The 20,018-nt window shown below is 41.7% G+C and overlaps 1 protein-coding gene across 1 annotated transcript in view; it reads left to right on the top strand.

Annotated features, from left to right (window-relative positions):
- The window catches only part of CDH18 (cadherin 18), a 564,188-nt gene that overhangs the window by 156,277 nt on the left and 387,893 nt on the right, over positions 1-20,018 (top strand). Inside the window, exon 2 of the mRNA XM_035126031.3 lies at positions 17,468-17,540. The gene's annotated coding sequence lies outside the window, so the exon portion shown is untranslated. The remainder of the gene's footprint in view (positions 1-17,467; positions 17,541-20,018) is intronic.

The following is a 20,018-nucleotide window of genomic DNA, read 5'->3' as shown; positions in this document are numbered from 1 at the left end:
AAGGGAAGATAGATCAAATGGATGGGGAGGGCATGGTTCTGCTTAACCGCAGACTGCTGCATAATGTATTAGGAGTGATAAAGACTCATACTGGATTTCCCATAATATATTTGCCATGCTTAAATTTAAAGCAAGGAGAAAGGAGAGGTGACATTAGAGACTTTTCTTTGGGGGGGGGGTGTTGAAGGCTAAAAGTTTTGGGTTTGGTGACCTTCCTCAATATTTGATCTTTAGCTGGGGGCCAAATGTTCTCAGGTCCTAGAATTATAGAACTGTAGAGTTAGAAGGGATCCCAAGGGTCATCAAGTCCAGCCCCCTGCAATGTACAGCCCTTGACGTGAGTTTGAATTGTTTCCCAATTAGCAAAGTGCAGAGTAGGGAAAATGCTTTAGGTAGATTCACATGAACTGAACAGCCCTGAATTGTTTCAACTTAAGGAAACTTTAGGTACAATTGACACCATGTATACTGGTTGCTGTCACTTTTTCGTGCAACCTACAATCAAGGCAGCTCAGAATATAAAACACAATAAGAAACAAAATAAGTGACCTTAAATACTAAACAATGTTGAATAAAATGTGAAAGTATTAAAAAGGCTGGATGCGGACTTAGTCAGGTTTGGAGTAGACTGAACTCACAGGGACTTCAATAAGTCATTGCTAACTTAATTCCCATAGATATCAGTGGGTCTAAGCATGGCTAAACCTGCACTTCTAATCCCACATACATCCCCACTGAATTCAGTGGCATTTACTTCTGAGTATACATGGTTAGGGACACGGGTGGTGCTGTGGGTTAAACCACAGAGCCTCGGGCTTGCCGATCAGAAGGTCAGTGCTTCGAATCCCTGCGATGGGGTGAGCTCCCGATGTTCGGTCCCAGCTCCTGCCAACCTAGCAGTTTGAAAGCATGTCAAAGTACAAGTAGATAAATAGGTACTGCTCTGGCGGGAAGGTAAACGGTGTTTCCGTGTGCTGCTCTGGTTTGCCAGAAGCGGCTTAGTCATGCTGGCCACATGACCCGGATGCTGTACACCAGTTCCCTCGGCCTATAGAGCGAGCTGAGCGCCACAACCCCAGAGTCGGTCACGACTGGACCTAATGGTCAGGGGTCCCTTTACCTTTACCTTTATACATAGTTAGGAATGCAGTGTAAGCTTCAGTCTAACCCATGTATCAGGGCCACAATGAAAGCAACAAGAAACTCAAGCAGCAAGCACTTGGGAGGACATTTTTATTTTTTGTTTTTAAAAAGGTAGGCCTTTGCCTATTGGCAAGAGGGCATCAAATATTTCTCTTGATGGGTCACACTAAGCTAGACATTCCCCAAGGTAGGTTCCACTACAGAGAAGTCCCTTTGCAGGCAACAGCTGGGTGGCAATTGGGTAAGTAGTGGGTAAGCAGGAAGAATTACCGTAACCTTAACCCTGTTCTCCAGTTGATAAATGGAAACTTTAAAATTTAAAGTATCTATCTGAGCACAGGTAACAGCTAAGAAAGGCTCTAAATGATTTTGAATTTTAAATGAAACATATAGCTAGTTGAGTGTTTTATTTTTATGCTTAATGAATAAGTAAGAGAAGGATGCAAGCAGCTGGTCACTCCACTTTTCCCTTTTAAAAAAAATGCAGCTATTCTCTGCAGAAATTGTATGCCTTACATCCAAGATCCGAAAAGTTAATTTAGATGCACCCTAAAGTCTTGGGTATGTTCAGTGGCATATTTTGCTTGTTCCTTTTTTTGAACATCCCACCATTATGTCATGCATTTAATAGCTTTGAAAGCTCTCTTACAGTGTAAGACAATACATGCTTATTCAAAAGCAGTCCCTATCAAGTTATATGGGGCACATTCTCAAGTTAAGTGAGCTATAAGGTTGCATTCTCAGCTTCATAAGTGTATGCCATAGGGGGATACAGTTTGAGAAACACAAGTTCAACACTCCCTTGAGTCCACAGAATTAGCTGTGTGGGCCTTTGAATGGGCCTATGTCTATTTTTTACTGATTTATTTTTGAATACGCTTTGTAGCTAAAGAACGGGGGGGGGGGACAATCTACACATGAGCTAGTGGGACCCCTTTTCCTATTACAGCACAACAGAATGCCTTGTGCATATGCAAGATGTTGCACAACCCCTAGCACAGGTAACATTATATACTTGCTGTTGCAGCTAGCGTTCTGTTGGATCTCACCCTATATTTCTATGTTCTCCCTAGCCTTTTGTAACATTGTTCAGGTGACAGCTAAAAATTCCATATGTTTCTGAATGATCTGGGCATGCATTTGCACGTAGCAATATTTGGCGATGGCATTCTGTGCACAAGCAAAACCAGCTTAGATTATATTTTAATAAAGTTTCCATCTGTTGCAATTTACCCATTCTTTGATATAGTTTCCTTTTATAATTTATGTGCATGCCTTATAATCTGCTTGAATTTCTGTGGCTAGGGAAGTGCATGCTTTGCAATCAGGTCATCCCCTAAGAAGCAGTAATGACAAGAGGAGGACTAGAATGTTGCAAATGAAAGGTGCGATTCAACCACAGTCAGACTTTGTGCACAACTTGTGGCTCACCAAGTTGGTAATGTTCACTACGTTTGTAGTGTAGCCGGAAGCATGTAGGAAGGACTCCAAATTCCCACTCTGCCATGAAGCTCATTGAGTGACACTGAAAATCAAATGAAAAGATCCCAAGAGCTCTGGCCAGGTACAGTAAAGCAATAATTTCTAGAAAGTTTTAAGTTGAAAATAATAAGACAAATTCCAGTAGCAATCCAGTTTTTAGAAATCCAGGACAAGACCCTGTTTCGGTTTATTCTTCATCAGCTCTAGTTTCGTAGTTTCAAGGTCAATGCGTACCATTCATGTTTTTCTTTTCATTAGATTTTCTCAACTCTCCAAGGACCCCAGTTTATTTAGCATTGAGTGACACTGGGCAGGTCAGTACTTCTCAGCCTAATTTACCTGTCAGGGCTTTTGTGAGAATAAAAATTGGCAATGAAAATAGGAATATAAATATAAGGAAATGCAGACCACCAGCTATAGTCTGGGATTACTCAGTTGGTATAGTATGAGATTTTTAATAATGGGGATGTGGGTTCCAGCCCCATGTTGGGCAAAATATTCCAGCATTGCAGGGGTTTGGACTAGATGGCCCTCATAGTCCCTTCCAACTCTACAATTCTATGATTCTCTGTACTCTAAAAACTAATTTCCTTGCTGCATACACATTCCTATTTGCTCTGTATCCAGTGCTCTCCCACCACTGCTTTGTGAAGCTTTGTGCACATGGCATTACCCACTATCATGTAGTTTCTTGAGAAATACTGCATTTTCATGTGTTCTCCCACCAAACCAGATTTGATCTTATTTGAAAATGTAAGGCAAAGGAAGAAATCTACACACTCTTTGTCTGCCCACTGGCGTGGACAGAAAGCAGGCAACTTGGAAACACCTCCAACCACAATGATTTGTGCAGCAACGAACACATGTGATTTGAAACAGAGCAGTGGAAAAATAACCTCACTGTCTTTTAAAACAGTAATATGAACACATCCTCTCTTTTCCCCCTTCCTTCCTGGAGTCACATTTCTGTTTGGCTTGGAATGGTGGGATGGAGGGTGGTGGCAGAAATGGCTGTATAAGAGAGTTATTTGCTTTCAGCTGAAAAATGAAATCAATAATCCCTTTTTCTCTGGTGGGGAAAGGTTTGCGACTCTAAAGAAGGAGGGAATTTCCTCACTAAACTCCATGCCAAATGGTGGTTATTTCATTAGCATATTGCAGCACTTCACCTACTACCAAGAGAGGAATCTTAGAGTAGGTGCTATATCATCCAGTGACACGGTTTAACTTTATATAGGATGTAAATATTCATGATCAGGTTCTACACTTTGCCATTCTTGGCTCGACCATGCATATTCATGGTTACACAAGAGAATAATTTGTGAATATTCATACGCTCCTTGTGATGAAACCAGGAAACATTAATACATAATTCATGTCAGCGAAGTATGGAAAACTATTTTGAAAAATGGCTGCATCTTACAAGCTGCACAATATGATTTTCCGCCCTCAAGGCCTACCTTTTTCTTAGACTCCCCAATCCATCTTTATCTCCTGTCATCAAGTGCAGAGGCCATGCCTTTTAGACTTACTTCAACTAGCCTAATAGGTCTATTTTGAGGAGAAGAAAAACCGAGCACGATCACAGAATTACAGGACTAGATTTTATTTGACCTGGACTTCATGCTCTCCAACCCCAAGTCCCTATGCAGAATGGATTCTCTACATACCTAGTCACACTATGCCACCTTTTTAACCATATCATTCAGATTATAGGCCTTTTGATGCACCCTTATTGCCAAGTGGGAACCAATTCTGTATGGTGTGATCCCACAATATTTGTGTGTGTGTGTGTGTGTGTGTGTGTGAGAGAGAGAGAGAGAGAGAGAGGGAGGGAGGGAGGGAGGGAGGGAGGGAGGGAGAGAAAATGAAACATTAAAGTTGATGGCCTCAGTTCTGTAGGTCTTTCTCACTCAGCTTGGACCCTGCTTGGAGGGAGGACATCAACATAATATTTATTCAGTTGATTTATATACCATTCCTAATCATAAACAACTCTAGAACACCTTACACACATTGAAATTTATCATCAAAATGCAATTTAACAAATTTAAACATTAGGAAGAACTTCCTGACAGTAAGAGCTGTTCGACAGTGGAATTTGCTGCCAAGGAGTGTGGTGGAGTCTCTTTCTTTGGAGGTCTTTAAGCGGAGGCTTGACAGCCATCTGTCAGGAATGCTTTGATGGTGTTTCCTGCTTGGCAGGGGGTTGGACTGGATGGCCCTTGTGGTCTCTTCCAATGCTATGATTCTATGATTCTAAAACTATAACCCACGCCAAACCAACAGCAGAAAGGCAGTCTGCAATTACAAATGTGCTACTCGGATCACCCACTCCCAAAATACTTAGTGAACAGATATATTGTCAGCTGAACCCCTCCATGCATTGTTGGTGCCGAATGGAGTTCAGTAACCAAGATGCCACCACATAAAAGACCCTGAGTCATCACCCAATATCCAACTGGTGGGACCTTCAGAAAGGTCTTTCTTGCAGACCTCAGGGCCCAGTCAGGTTGATAAAGGGAGAGATGCTTCTTCAGATATCAGAGTCACAAGTCATTCTGGGTTTTTATATGTCAGCAGCAACACCTTCAATTGGTCCTGGTAGCATTCAGACAACCAGTGCAGATCTTGTAACACCAATGATATGTGGTTGTGATAGGGTATGTTGCTCAACATCATGGTGGCCACAATTACTTTTTTGTAGAGTCTGGACCCTTTTCAAGGGCATCCCAAATATTAATGTGTTAAAATACTCAAGCGAAGAGAATGGGTGATTGTGAACAGGTTGTCTTGGTCCAGGAATAGCCATATCTATGAAGCAGCTGTAGCTGTGGGAAAAAAATACCCATGACACTTATGTCACAGAGAAATGGAGCCAGAAGCCTGGAAATGTGGAGATGTGGTTTTACAACAGAGGCACGATGTCTAAAATGTCACACAGGCATTGTCTAATGAAATGAATGTTATCTAAAGGTTTGTAGTTCTTTCAGAGAACAGTTTGCCCACCCCTAAAGTGGTGCAATGCTCTCTGAACATTTTGAAAATTTGGTCTATCCATAGAATATGGTAGGGTTTGGGCATAATGATAATCTACACAGGATCATTATGGGAATAAGCCCCAGTGAAGCTTGGGCATGCCTCCCACTCTTCTTCTCATGCTGCCACAAAGGACCCAATGGAAGCTTTTACCTCCATTTTTGATAAACCACAGTTTTGCATTATGCCTGAACCCTAAAATGTGGCCCTTCCTAACTATGGCTGGTTGAAGCAAGCCTCTTCCTTAAACCAAATCTTAAAATTGGCTCATTAAAACAACAACAACAACAACAACAACAACAACAACAACAACAACAACAATGTCAACACTGTAGTTAAGGCAAACCAGACTTTGTCCAGATTTGGACATAAAGCATAAACTGCAGTTTATAAAAAATGGAGTGCAAACTTCTGATCTATTGCAGCCATGCCAGAGGAGGAAAGGGAGGGGAAAGCCCGTGGCTTGCTGTCACTCATTCCCATAACAATAAACAGTTTATCATTATGTTCAAATGCAGCCAATATTTAGTTGTTTCTAATTCACGCTAGGCTAGCACCAGATGCATTCTATATTCTGTGGTTTTCAAATTCTTGAAAGCACTCAGAACTGAGTAAAAATGTACATGGGATTCAAAAACTGGAAGAATTACTAAAATTAATGAAGTGGCAAGAGTAAAATATAACTTAATAGAGAGAAATAATTCAGGAGGATGGAAAAAATTAAATGCCTTTGTGGAGTTCTACTATGGAAAAGTAATTACACTCCTGGAACACAAATACGTAACATTCTTCATTGTGCATTGTGGGCGTCTTTTGTCCTTTTCAAAAAACCAAATAATTATTTCTAATGCAGCAGATGCTGCTATTCATTTAATTTTCAGGAAAGAAGAATAAAAATAAGGTATGCAAGGTTCTACTGCCTACTCCACAACATGAAATTACTTTAATTAACATAGACTGGGTTCCCTTGAACATAACAGCATGAATTCAGAAGACGAAAAGTCTTAAGCGACAGATGACATGCATGCTTTCTGCAAAGAGAATGCAAATACTTAACAGCAACAGCTGTTTTAAAATTAAAATATTTGAGTTTGCTCAGATGGTTTGCTCGCTTTCCTTTTCTAACATCACACACAAACCTATTATGTTTCCTGAGAAAGGCCTAATGAATGTATTTCATCACCCTTGGCTGATACACCAGCTGGAACCATTGGTAACCTCAATACTAGGCTATTCTTTTTCATCTTTTTGGTGCTTCCCTTAAGGTTTGTTAGAAGCAGTAGCTAGTGATGAATGTGGCAGGTAGGTAGTGGCTGCTAAAACACCATACATTTAATGCACAGATCCATGAGGGGACCCACTGGATGACATCTTCTCAAGGGTTTCTCAAAGCTGTCACCAGCCATTCCTCCAAGACCGCATATTTGGTTCCATCTCTCCTGACATTCCACAAGAAGCTTATCCCATGTGTTCATGTGCTTTTGTGTGTTCTTCTGTTTTGGTTTTCTGTTCTGGATTATTTCAATTTTCAGTTGTGCTTTCCTGTTGCTTTCATTTTGTTTTAGTGTTATACACACAACAACAACAGCCCATACAATCGTTTTGAATTCAGAAACATAAAGCACTCTTGGCTCAGATTGATGTAGAAGCCTTTATGCTTTGCTGCCTTTGTACTCTGGCTCCATCTTCTGCTTCTTAGAAAGCATTTAAAGCAGAGGCATTTATTAGCCCCATCATTCATGTCTGCTGGCTGACAGGACTGTGTCTAAGAGCTTTGGTTGCCAGATCTGTTTATGATATGCAGTTTTCAAGATGAAGCAATAGTCTAGAATGGTGAAAGCTGAACTTCAGTGCTTTCTTGCTGCAGAGAATGAGAAGCTCTTCCACTGTAATTGTATTGCGCACAAGGGATCTAAGAAAGACCACATTCTAGGAGTTATCTGGGCATTTTCTTTTCTAAAATCTGTGAAACATGTTCTAGTTTTCCAAGGAGTCATGCTCCTGAATTGAATTCAGTGTACAATTTAGGAACAGCCTGTTTTATATTTATTTCATTCAAAATACACTGCCAGCTTCATACTCTGGCACTATCAGTGGGAGATGGGTTGCACCAAAATAGTGGTGGATATGCACATTGAATGCAGGTTCCTAGAGCCATAGGACGAGTCCACCATGCCATCTTCAAGACACTTTCCTACCCCTGTCAAAAGAGGAGACCAACCAGATGCAGTAGTTATGGAAGATGCAGCCCAGGGGAAAGAGGAAGGAGAAAAAGGAATACTAATGCTGCATGGAAGTTGCATGTGCTTTGGGAATAGTATTCCTCACTTACTAGAAGAGGAGGGAATCCAAGATGACCTTTAGAAGTTAGAGGCAGGATTGCCTCCCAATTGTCTAAAGACCATTTGCTGAAGGTGTGCACGTGCTAGAATGTTGGCTAAAGAAGTATTTGATAACTAATCCTCTCTCGTAGTCTTAAAAGTGGAATATAAATAACATTTGCCCTTGAAATCCTTCCATTCCCGGTAGTTGCTTTTTAATAGGCTCAAGCAGAGGTTATAATTGAAGTCGGTTTTGTGATTTCTGTCCAGTTCTTGATATGTATTTTGCATAACAACTCACCCCACACTGACTGACAGTATTTAATGAGAACAGCTATTCCCACATTTTTAAAAATGTTAGAACCCTTTTTCAGTAATAGGTTATCTGAGCCAAGAAACTGAAGCTGTTACAAGTACCTGAACTCTAAGGACCTGTGGAGAATTTAATAACAAGCCATTTCACTGTGAAAAAAACATACAACAAGTAAAATAACATATTCTTTCACTCAGACCAATTGGTCTTTTTAGAAGAAAGTACAAAGAATTTTCATTCAAATGTGGTCTAGAATATATGTATACTGGTTAAACAGCTGATCAGTTGTTTAGCTGAGATCTGAGGGAGCAAACCTGCTGGATTTCAGGAAAAAGAAATAATCAGCGGCAACTGAAATCATGTTAATTGGACAGCAAACCATCATTTTTTTGTTTTGTTTTTGGGAGGATTCATGCTAGACCAACTGTCCATAATACGAAGGATAACAGCAAACCTAACAGGGGCCAGGGATCAGTGAAGCTGAGGCAAGTGGAGCAGAGGATCCAGTGTTATATCCCAAATTGGGATTGGGTAAAAATAAATAAAAATATTTTGTATTTTGTAAAAAATCATTTTGTGGAACCAGGGTAACTGTTAACTTTCTTTAAGCTTTATGATTTATTTTTAGAGGTATCATTTCTTAGTCTTCTAATCAGGCCCCTTTACTCTCTCTAAGATGTGTGACCCTGCAGGCATTTTCTGTATCATCCTGTTAATCTTCCCATTTCAAATTGCTAATTTATTCTACTAAATGGTGGTGAGAAGCTTATTACAATCAGGCCCTTGGGGGAGTTAGCCAAACCCTTCATAGCTGGCTATGACCAATTTTCAGAATACTTTGTGCATAAAGACATTTATATGCATGCCAAGTTGAACACTTAAGTTCTAACAGGATCAGCGGTGGATATACCTTTGATTCCCTCGTTTGTGAATACCTTTCAGCTTGTTCAACCTCAGCACAGAGAGAAATGGAGAAGTCGCGCTGACTGGGTGTGCTCAACCCTTGCTCTTGGCTACTGAAAACTCCATGACTTAAGAAGGAAATAGGTGCTTCTTTTAGGGAGACAGCTGAGCCAAAGATCTGGTGATGTGTCAACAGCATGCACATATTAAAGATAATGGGAAAGGGACCCCTGACTATTAGGTTCAGTCATGGATGACTCTGGGGTTGTGGTGCTCATCTCGCTTTACTGGCCGTGGGAGCCGGCGTACAGCTTCTGGGTCATGTGGTCAGCATGACTAAGCCGCTTCTGGTGAAGCCAGAGCAGCGCATGGAAACGCCATTTACCTTCCCATCAGAGCGGTACCTATTTACCTACTTGCACTTTGACGTGCTTTTGAACTGTTAGGTGGGCAGGAGCTGGGATCGAGCAACAGGAGCTCACCCCATCGCAGGGATTCGATCCGCTGACCTTCTGATCAGCAAGCCCTAGACTCTGTGGTTTAACCCACAGCGCCACCCGTGTCCCCACAGTGCCACCCTCACATATTACTCAGATCTAAATCTTTCATTTCCATTTTCTGATCTTAGGGAGAGCTTAGGGATCATGAACCTGTGTTTGAAATCAGTTTTGCAATGAATGTTAATAAAAAAGCTGAATCTTAACTCTGACAAGATGGGTGTACTATTGGTTGAGAATTCGTATTTGAACAGAGGCCTACAACCTTCTGTGAATGAGACATGATTCTCTCTGAAGGACCACTATGGGAGTACTCTCAGCTCCAGTGTGTGTCTGGTGGTTGTAGTGTCTTGGAATGTGTGGGTTCTCTCCCCCCCCCATCAACTTTGGCTGCTTTACCTGCTGATGATGCTCTTCATTCCCAAGTTAAACAGCATTGTTTGTACTATTCTCATTGGGATGTGAAGACAGCATGAAAGCTTAAATTGGTCCAGAACTCAGCTGCCAGGGTCTAAATCAGAGCAAATAACCTTGAGCCTTATAGAACTTTCATTGGCTATCTATTTGTTCCTAGGCTCAATTTAAAGTGTTGATATTGACTCCATAATGGCCTAGGAGCAGATCCGCTTTTAGATCTGTTTCAGGTACTTGTGAATTTGTGATTTTGATTCTTCTATGTAAACTTGCTGATATAATCTCTTGAATTTTATTTGGGAATATATATATACAGTATTTTAAAATAATGATTATCAAATATATTGTAATTTACTGAGGTTTCTTCTTTTTATAGGTCACTTTGATTTTGATTCATAGAGAAGCAGGGCAGTGAGAGATGAGTGAAATCTCTAACAAACAGAATTCATGAGTTCCCATAGCATGAATCATGGTTGTCTTCTTGACATTATGGGGACCTGAACAGCTTTCTCTTTGAAAGCTGTAATTTTCCTAGTGATTTAACCTTGAATATAACTATTCTTCTATTTTTACCTTAAGAATAGATTTTCAGTGCTTTCATTTATTTGATCTATCAACCTTTGTCTGTAATTAACTCGATTCCAACCTTTGAGGTACATGAAGCTATAACTGAATGACTGAAACTATGAATGAACAAAGCACAAATTAATAAGTTCCCAGATGCATTACAAGTAGATGTAGGCAGGACACAGTTGTGTTTATGTATGATTATGTAGCCCCTTTTGTTATGGTTCTGATAATCTCCTCTATTGTTTTGCTTTCTCAGTCCTCTTTAAATGCAAAGAGTTGGGCTGAGTATACATTAAAGCCTTCAAATGCAGCTAGGTCATTCTTTCTTCTCTCTCCGCCCCTCAATACCGATCAAAACTGGCTAAATTTCTGCATATTCTGCTGATAACATTGGTTGGGGTGTGGCAAACTACCAACTGATTTCTGCAAACCAAGAACAGTTTTCACTGTCAATTATGCTTTGCTAAAAAAAGAAATTCAAAGCACCTTTGTACTCTCAAAATGGTCCTTGAACTGGGAGGGGAGAATGCTGGTTTTCCCTGTTAAAAAAAAGTCAAAGCAGGGGGAGCAAGCCACTCCACCCAGTTTCTACCCCTCCATCAAGAGCCCAGCTGGGCTTTCTGAGGGTTAATCTAGGTCTCCAAACCTGGTAAAATTGCCCTAGGTAAAGGTCAAGGGACCCCTGACCATTAGGTTCAGTCGTGACCGACTCTGGGGTTGCGGCACTCATCTCGCGTTATTGGCCGAGGGAGCCGGCATACAGTTTCCAGGTCATGTGGCCAGCATGACAAAGCCACTTCTGGCGAACCAGAGCAGCACATGGAAATGCTGTTTACCTTCCCTCTTGGAGCGGTACCTATTTATCTACTTGCACTTTGACGTGTTTTCGAACTGCTAGGTTGGCAGCAGCTGGGACCGACGAACAGGAGCTCACCCCGTCGCAAGGATTCGAACCGCCAACCTTCTGATCAGCAAGCCCTAGGCTCTGTGATTTAACCCACAGTGCCACCTGCGTCCCTACCTAGCATTAAAACATTAAAACTCTCACAGGTCGACATAATTAAGCCTCAAGATAAACTTATACAGTACAGCAAAATTAAAGTCAGTCAGCTAAGGGTAAATGTATTTATATCCTATTGATTTCAATGGAAGTGGTAACTTTCCCACTGAAATCAATGGGAATTGAAGTTGCTTAATTTTGGCTGACTTCTGAGAATCTTCACATGGTCACATGCATGAGTGTGTGTGCATGTGTGTACATGCATAGCATTTGCAGCGTAACAGATGGGTTTTATCTATTGCAAGCCTGGTTCACTACCCCACCCAAACCCTCACATTTAACTTGTATTTTTAAGATATCTGTGGGATTTGTGAAAAGTACTGAGATGAAACTGCCCTTTCTCTGAACATGATGCCCTCCAGCTTAAACATCCTACAGCAAGATTCAGAAAACGATGTGATGTGCAGAGATTAAAGGCTCTAAGGGTTACATAGAAAAGAAGCAAAGATTACCTTTCCCTTTTTATTTCCAGAGGTCTCTTCCAGAGGAAAGCTCAAGTGCTAATTATCTCTTGGATCTATTCCATATTTCCCAATACTTTAGTAACAGTGTGTTTAAGATTAAGCCTTTGTCACTTTAAATGATCGTCCTTAGGAAATGTAGCCTCATCTACATGCAACATTCTTCATGTTCAACGAGTCTATATTTAACTTGCCTACAACTTAGAGCTGAAAGATCACATCCTGATGACAGTGGAAAGGGGTAGTTGGAACGCATAGCAATATTTCCTAAACCTTTGATACATGGAGCAATGGGACCCCTTCCCAGATATTTGAATTAAGGGCTCACAACAATGCTCCCTTGAAAATATATAATGTGCATTTTCTCAGCTACCAGGACAATGTGTGAGCATCCTCTTTGCAATTCTAGGTTAGTATACTTTAATTCATCATGTGTACTAATCCTCAGAGTGCAGGGCCGTCTTGAGCAGATCGCGCGCCCTGGTGCTGAGGGGCGGAGATCGCTCCGCCGCCCGCCCCGCCCTCGCAGGGCGCAATTGGTTTTCGCGCGGCTTTGCCACGCGGCGCCCTCCTTGCCAGGCCGGCGCCCAGCTTACCAGCCCCCCGCCATGGTGCACTGCGCCACCGGGGGTCTACGTAGAGCCGGCCCTGTCAGAGTGCAGTGCTTATATAAGCCAAAATAGGTATAAAATGAAGGGATCGGCAGACTATGGTACCCCAGGGTTTGCAAAAATATGCAAACCATTTAGAAAAGAATCAAGGGGAAAAAATATTAAAAAAATAAAACAGCATTTTTAGTGACAATGGAACACTGACTGGCAGTGGAGGGTGGAAAAGCAGGAGAGAGGGGTAATTATTATTGTTATCATTATTATTCATTAATTTTATATACTGCTCTTCATCTGAAAATCCCAGGGCAGTTCATAGCATAAGAATACTGAAGAGAAACACAAAATTCTTAACAAAAGCAAGAACAAAGCATGGCCAGCCCTACGGTAAGGCTGGGTGGTGCAGGGCGCCAGGGCACTGGGCCGCCAGGGGGGCACGGCGCTGCTGCGCCCGTGGCAGCTGCACGGCGGGTGCTGGGAAACGGGGCAGGGGGGGTGCCGGGGGATCTTTGCACCACGGCGCCAGGGTGCCAGATTTTCTTAAGACGGCCCTGGAACAAAGCAAACCAATAATCCCCCTCCCACAAATACATTTATAGGATGTTAATCAGCCGAAGGTTGGGTTGAAGAGGAACATTTTCGCTTGGCGCTTAAAGGTGTAGAATGAAGGTGCCAGACAAGCTTTCCTGAGGAGACCATTCCACAGAAAAGCCCATTCTCGTATTGGCACCCTCCAAACCTCTCATGGAGGAAGCACATGAAGAAGGGTCTCACATGATGATCTCAAGTAGGTTTTTATGGGGAGAGGCTGTCCTTGAGGTATTGTGGTCCTGAGCCATTAAAGGCTTGATGGGTCAAAACTGGTAGGCCTGGAAGCTAATTGGAATGCAGTGTCCTGGAAAATGAATGACTCACTACGAGGAACCCATTTTGTTGCACTTTGCACTTGTTTATCCAGCGCCTGCACTGAGATCCAGCGCCGAGGGCCTTCTGGTGGTTCCCTCATTGCAAAAAGTGAGGTTACAGGGAACCAGGCAGAGGGCCTTCTCAGTAGTGGCACCCGCCCTGTGGAACACTCTCCCAGCAGATGTCAAGGCAATAAGCAACTATTTTACTTTTAAAAGACAACTGAAGGTGGCCCTGTTTAGGGAAGTTTTTAATGCTTGATGCTGTATTGTTTTTAATATTTGGTTGGAAGCCACCCAGAGTGGGCAGGGTATAAATATTATTATTATTATTATTATTAATAATAATAATAATAATAATAAAGTACATTTATAACTCAACTTTGTTCCTTAAAATGGAGTTCAAGGTGCCCGTGGAAATTCAAGTAAAATTCAAGGTAGCAAGGAGGATAATGCTATCAATGGCTACTAGCCATAATGGCTATGCACTTTCTCCATAGTCTAAAGCAGCAATGCTTCTGAATACCAGGTTCTGGAAACCAGGAAAGGGAGAGTGTTGTTGTGCTTGGGTCCTGCTTGTGGGTTTTCCACAGGCATGTGGTGGGCCACTGTGAGATGCTGGACTAAATAGGTCATTGGTTTCATTGCCAGGAAGTCCCTCATCTAGGACTGAGTAGGCCCACAGCAGCCTAGGTTCAGGAAGGTTTTCTCATATGCCCTGGGAGTTGCCTCTCAGGAACCCACTTAGTGATGGGATCATGCTTTCTGGGCAATAGTGATGCTTTTGGGATTTCCCATACTTGTCAACTATTGCACAGGCTTTGTGAAGTAATCTCAGTATATCCTCATTTTCTTCTTCAGGTTATTGTCATTGCTGATATATCGACAGAGGCAGCAGACTAGATGGGCATGGTAGAGGAGAAAATGCAGTTTTCTCCGTTATGAGGGCAGAGAGCAATATATGAAACCTGCACAGTAGCATAATTTTTCAAGGCAACCAGTTTGTTATAATCTGACGAGAGGAGAGCTGTGCATTACCCTTCACCCCTGAGAACCTCTTCACTTGGTCACATAGTATTCTGAGAATACTTTCTCACTGCTCATTTTACTTTAGCAGTTCCCACTTCTGCATGGGTGCTTCTGGCAATTTATGTAATATGTGGGAGGGGCAAATGATGTAGTTACTCCTCACACCAGCTCTGCCTCACTAGCTGGATAACCAGTTAAAGACAAAAGGACTGGGTGTCAACAACATAATGTTAACAAAATTCCAGCAATGTCTCCTGGGAGCCAGCCTGGTGTAGTGGTTAAGAGCAGTGGACTCATAATCTGGTGAACTGGGTTCACTTCTCCACTCCTCCATATGCAGCTGCTGGTCACACTTCTCTGAAGTTTCTCAACCTCACTCACCTCACAGAGTGTTTGTTGTGGGGGAGGAAGGGAAAGGAGATTGTTAGCAGCTTTGAGACTCCTTAAGGGAGTGAAAGGCGGGATATCATGTCCAAACTCCTCCTCCTCCTCCTCCTCCTCCTCCTCTTTTTTTCTTCTTCTCCCATTCATATGATCATTCTCATTCCAGTGAAATGAAAAGAATGATGAATCACCCATTGTTTGCATCATATTGGCTTAGATTAGAAGACCATAATAAATCCAAAACTGCCCCAAATATTCCTAAATTCATTTTGGAAGTTCCTGCTGCATTTCAGGGAGCTTTGGTGAGAACTTACTTCAGTTTGGAGAAGCACTGAAACTTTCCAAAGTGGACCATTTCATCTTGAGATTCAGGAGTCATGCAAATCTGATGAACCACCCTAAGTTTAATGATGATGATGATGATGATGATGATGATGATGATGATGACCCTGTTCCACTAAATTGAAATTTCAGCCTTCACGACATAGGAAAAGGGCCAAGTAAACAGCTATTTTCGTGGAGGAGGGTCAAGATATTAACTGATATGCATGAAATTTCATATATAGCTATATAATCCCTAGTGTAGTAAGATAAGATGATTGGAGCAGACATTTTTTTAAAAAAGATTTTTTATGAACCACCATAGTAGGGCAGTAATTGTTCCTTGATAATTTCCCACCCCCCTCCATGATGGTACCTAAGGCACACTGCCCCCCGCCCCCCTTTCCTATGCCCCTGAGTAGTGGCACAGTATACTGGACACACCAAATACATCTTTTGTTTGGTTAAGGGCTAGCTGTAAGCAGAGTGGCCAAAGTGCTTAGCAGACTCCCTATGGAATTAATTGTCACTCACTCTCACACTCTCTACACAGAGTGTCATACTGTTATGACTTTGTTGTAAGCAGCCAGAGTGAATGAACAGTGTGTTGCCTCTTAAGCCCAGCACAGCCTCTGAAATTCCCCTTCCCTCAGCTTAAAGAGAAACCTTGCTTCAGCCCCAGGCCTGCATTTAAGAACTCTGTCAGGGAGCTGTATAGACACTTATTAAGCCTAAGTATTTATGAGGTGCCTCAATCAATAATCAACAGACAACAGATTTTTTTTTTTAGTTTTAAAAAAGGATTCAGATATGTGCAATGAGGAAAAATAGCTTTGGTTATTTTTTATTTTTTAAAAAAGCAGGTTTATTGAAGTTTGGGTGGAAAATACTGCCTGATGCGTTGTGTAACGAAAAGGTTGAAGTACAACTCAATGCCAGTAGTTTAAGACAAAACCAGGTACCGCCTTTCCCTGTGCCCCGCCCTTGAAGAAAAATTGGTCTGCAGCCAGGTTGATACTGCACTGATTTTGATCATCCAATCGCTTCCAGCTAGAAGAGAGTATGGATTTAAACCTGCTTTTTATACTTTTGTATCCTCAAAATCGAAGAGTTTTTTTCTCACGCAAGCTAAACTTGAACTGTTTCTATATAAGCATAAATATTAATGCTCCAATCTATAGGAGAGTTCCCTCTTTATGTTTTGCCCTACCAAGGACACACCAGAAGCAAAGTACTCTGATGGTTAAAATGTGTGGATGATAGTTTCAAGGTTTCAATATGCAAGGTTTCAATAACACAGTTCTACTACAGCACAAACTTCTCCAATTATGGAGTTAAAACTGTAGCGACTATGGAAGTTCTGGTATGGGTTCTGTCTCTTTTATCTGCATTCAGTGTGTGGGAATGGCATGACTATGTTTTGAATCACCCCCAGTTCTTTTTCCTGTAGGAGCTTCCCCCTGTATTTAGTCAGACATGTGATTTAGTAATTTCAATATAACTTCATGCTTCTCTTTTTATTACCCCTGATAATGCCAGCACACACATGCATAAAATACAGTAAAGGGATTGTTGTTGTTTTTATTTTTCCCCTAAATAGCTTTTCTCCATATTAAAAAGGAAGATTATTGATTGATTGATTGATTGATTGATTGGTGGCCCTCCACAGGAGGGCAGGCACAGTGGGACCCTCTGCTGCCACAGGGATTCCCGGAGTCCCCCCACCATTGAGATGCCCAGCAAAGCCCTCTGCTTCCACGGGGAGGCACTATGGGATCCTCCTCCCCAACAGGGAGGCCCGGCGAGACCCTCCACTGCCGTGGATATATATTGTGATATATCGAGATATTGTGATGTTTAGTTGGTGATATATTGTGATATTGAAAACCAGATATCGCCCAGCCCTAGTGTGAATGTGTTTAGACTGCACATTCACAAATGAGGGGCCTGGCCTGGATATTTCAAGTATGAATAAAGATGTCATGCAAACAAAATCATTTATATATTTTTATTTCAGAAGAAAAAGAGTCAATGAGAAGGCATTTCGTAACAGGAGAAGCTACTTTAAAATTTACAGCAGCATTCAAAAGGTAGGATTTCTTTTTATTCATCCCAATGTTGCTATTAATTTTACATGAGAAATGTCAGAATTCTTGTCACATCCATGTCCCTTTCTTTTAGAGGTGCTTGCTTTTAAGATGGAGATCACTGTGCAATACAAAAAAGGAGCATTCCTCTGTTTTCATTATTTATCTAACTGCTTGTTCTTCTCCATAAATATTAAAAGTATACTAGATACTATTTGAGAATATCATGGGATAGAGAGAGTTATGTGATACTTTGATATATTTTACCCTCCCCCCCCCAAAAAAAAATCAGACCCCTTCCTCCAATTACGGATAAAACAAGCTATATTTGAAGCTAAAGCTCTATTCCATGCAGTAAGAAAGAATGACATTTATTCTAAATGCCAAGCAAAAGGTTTCCCCAATACAGTACAGGCATCAGGTTTAATTTTAATGTGGCATTCTTAGAAGGAGAGAAAGTTGATAAATCTAAACGGGTATACCGATAACCAGGCCTGCACAGTGTGTCACCTGCTGTGTTACATGAAACTCACCAGTAATGTGTTATGGCTGTTTGAAAACTCCCCTGTTTTTGCAAAACAAAAAAAGACTGGTCTTGGAGAGACTGAGTGTGCTGCAGGCACATGGTCACAATGGTGGCAGAGATCGTTTAAACGTTTAGATGATTTGGATTTGAGAAGTTGTGTGGCGGGAGGGTTAACTTTGCCTCCCCAAGGTTATCTTCCAAGTTTTTCTGTGGGACTAGTTGTTAAATAATCAAAACCCAGAAGGAGGTCCGAATTACAGATAAACGTATACCCTCCAACATCCCATAGAGGAAAATCGGAATGTATGTCTTTTGGAGCTATGTGCTTGTAGGATCCAGGTGACTGGAATATGACATATTTCGGGGCTGTGTTCTCATTGGAGCCCAAACAGGACACCCTGGGATCCAATCAGAAGCTGGAGCGTCCCACTCAAATCAGAACAGTTGGGAGGTATGTCATCTTGTCATATCTAGCTTTGGCCCTGAGATTGACCCCATCCACATTTTTAATCGAGTCAAGCTCTTGCATATAAGCAAACACTAACTTTTGTCTGCTGGAGTACAGTACTGTTTAAAACTGTGCTTAAGCCTATCTGCAGTAGAAGCACAGAGCTGTGACAGCATTCAGGTATTTTGGAAAGGGGTACAAAACAAACGCCAGCAAAGAGCTTGCAAGCACCCGCTGCATTCAGGCAATCTGTGAAAAGCTAAGCGTCTCAGGATTCAAATCCAGCATTTCCCAATTCAGAGGGCTCTCTTTTCTAGTCAAAGGCAGAAATGAAAGAAAGAAGCTCAAAAGCATAACATCTAGTACACTGAAAAAGAGAGAGAGAGAGAAATCTCACTATTTCTCTTGTTTGGGGTAAATTTGCTCCCTTGCCACTCAGGAGTGCAAATAAAGAATTGGAATTCAAAGTAAAAATAAAAGATTTTTTTATGCAAAAAAGTAAAGAAGTTCTTTTCCTCCCCAGAGGGGGAGAAAAAGTTTTTTGTAAGATGTGCTGGCTTGCAGAGCTTCACCTAATTACTTACAGAAGAAATGGACAAAAAAAGTCATGGAAGAAGTTGGAAAAACACATTTGTGGTTCCTTAGATGCCCCTATAAGAGTAGCTCTGTTGGAGGGGAGATGGAAGAACACACAGAGTGCCCCAACTACAGAGTCCTCATCCTCACCCACTTTAATTCTGAAGGGGGCTTCTAAGTCCAACTGGCTGGACCTGCTTAGCAACCTTCTTGTGATAGGGAACCCTGATAGCATAAGGTTTCTGATCTTCATACATTCAGTCAAATGCCCCCTTCAATGTCGTGGTTTTTTTTTAATTAACTGTTATTCAGCAATACCAAGAGGCACCAAAACATTGTGGCTCCCAGGTGCTCCTTGGTTTCACATGCAGTGAGTATGTATTTCATCTCTTTCCTGACAACCCACCCCACCAGCCTCCTTCTGAAACAGGGGCAGTGGGGGGTATATTAGTTGCAATGTGGTAAGATCTGTATTAAATTGACACTTCTTGCACATTTATCTTTTGAACTTCCCAGCCATTCCCAAGACAAAAAGCAAAACGAATAAAACAGTAGTACGGTAGGCAGAGAGGGCATAAGATAGAAAATCAAAATGATAAAAAATATAGTGAGAATGAATGAACTAAATGATTGACCATTTGTCACTCTTTAATCAAATTGTCACACTGCCTGGTAGTAAGGGATGGCCTTAGCAACATGATTCATTCCTCCATATGTGTTTATCTCCATGTGCGAACACCTGTGAATTTAGGAGAGATTCCCCCACTGCACATAGTGGAGCCCTTTGGCTCCTCCTCTTCCAGTCCTCCATCACATGTGCATACCGGTAGTGTGGATGCACTTACTGTGATGTTTCTAGCCAAGTTTTACATTGGGAGTGGGAGGACTGTGATGGACCCATAGTTCAATCCAGCCAGCCTTGTTTTGCTCC

Source organism: Zootoca vivipara, chromosome 8 (assembly GCF_965207765.1).
Source record: "Zootoca vivipara chromosome 8, rZooViv2.hap1.1, whole genome shotgun sequence".
Lineage (NCBI taxonomy): Eukaryota > Metazoa > Chordata > Lepidosauria > Squamata > Lacertidae > Zootoca > Zootoca vivipara.
The sequence above is the reverse complement of the archived record's forward strand: the minus strand, read 5'-3'. Positions and strand labels throughout refer to the sequence as shown.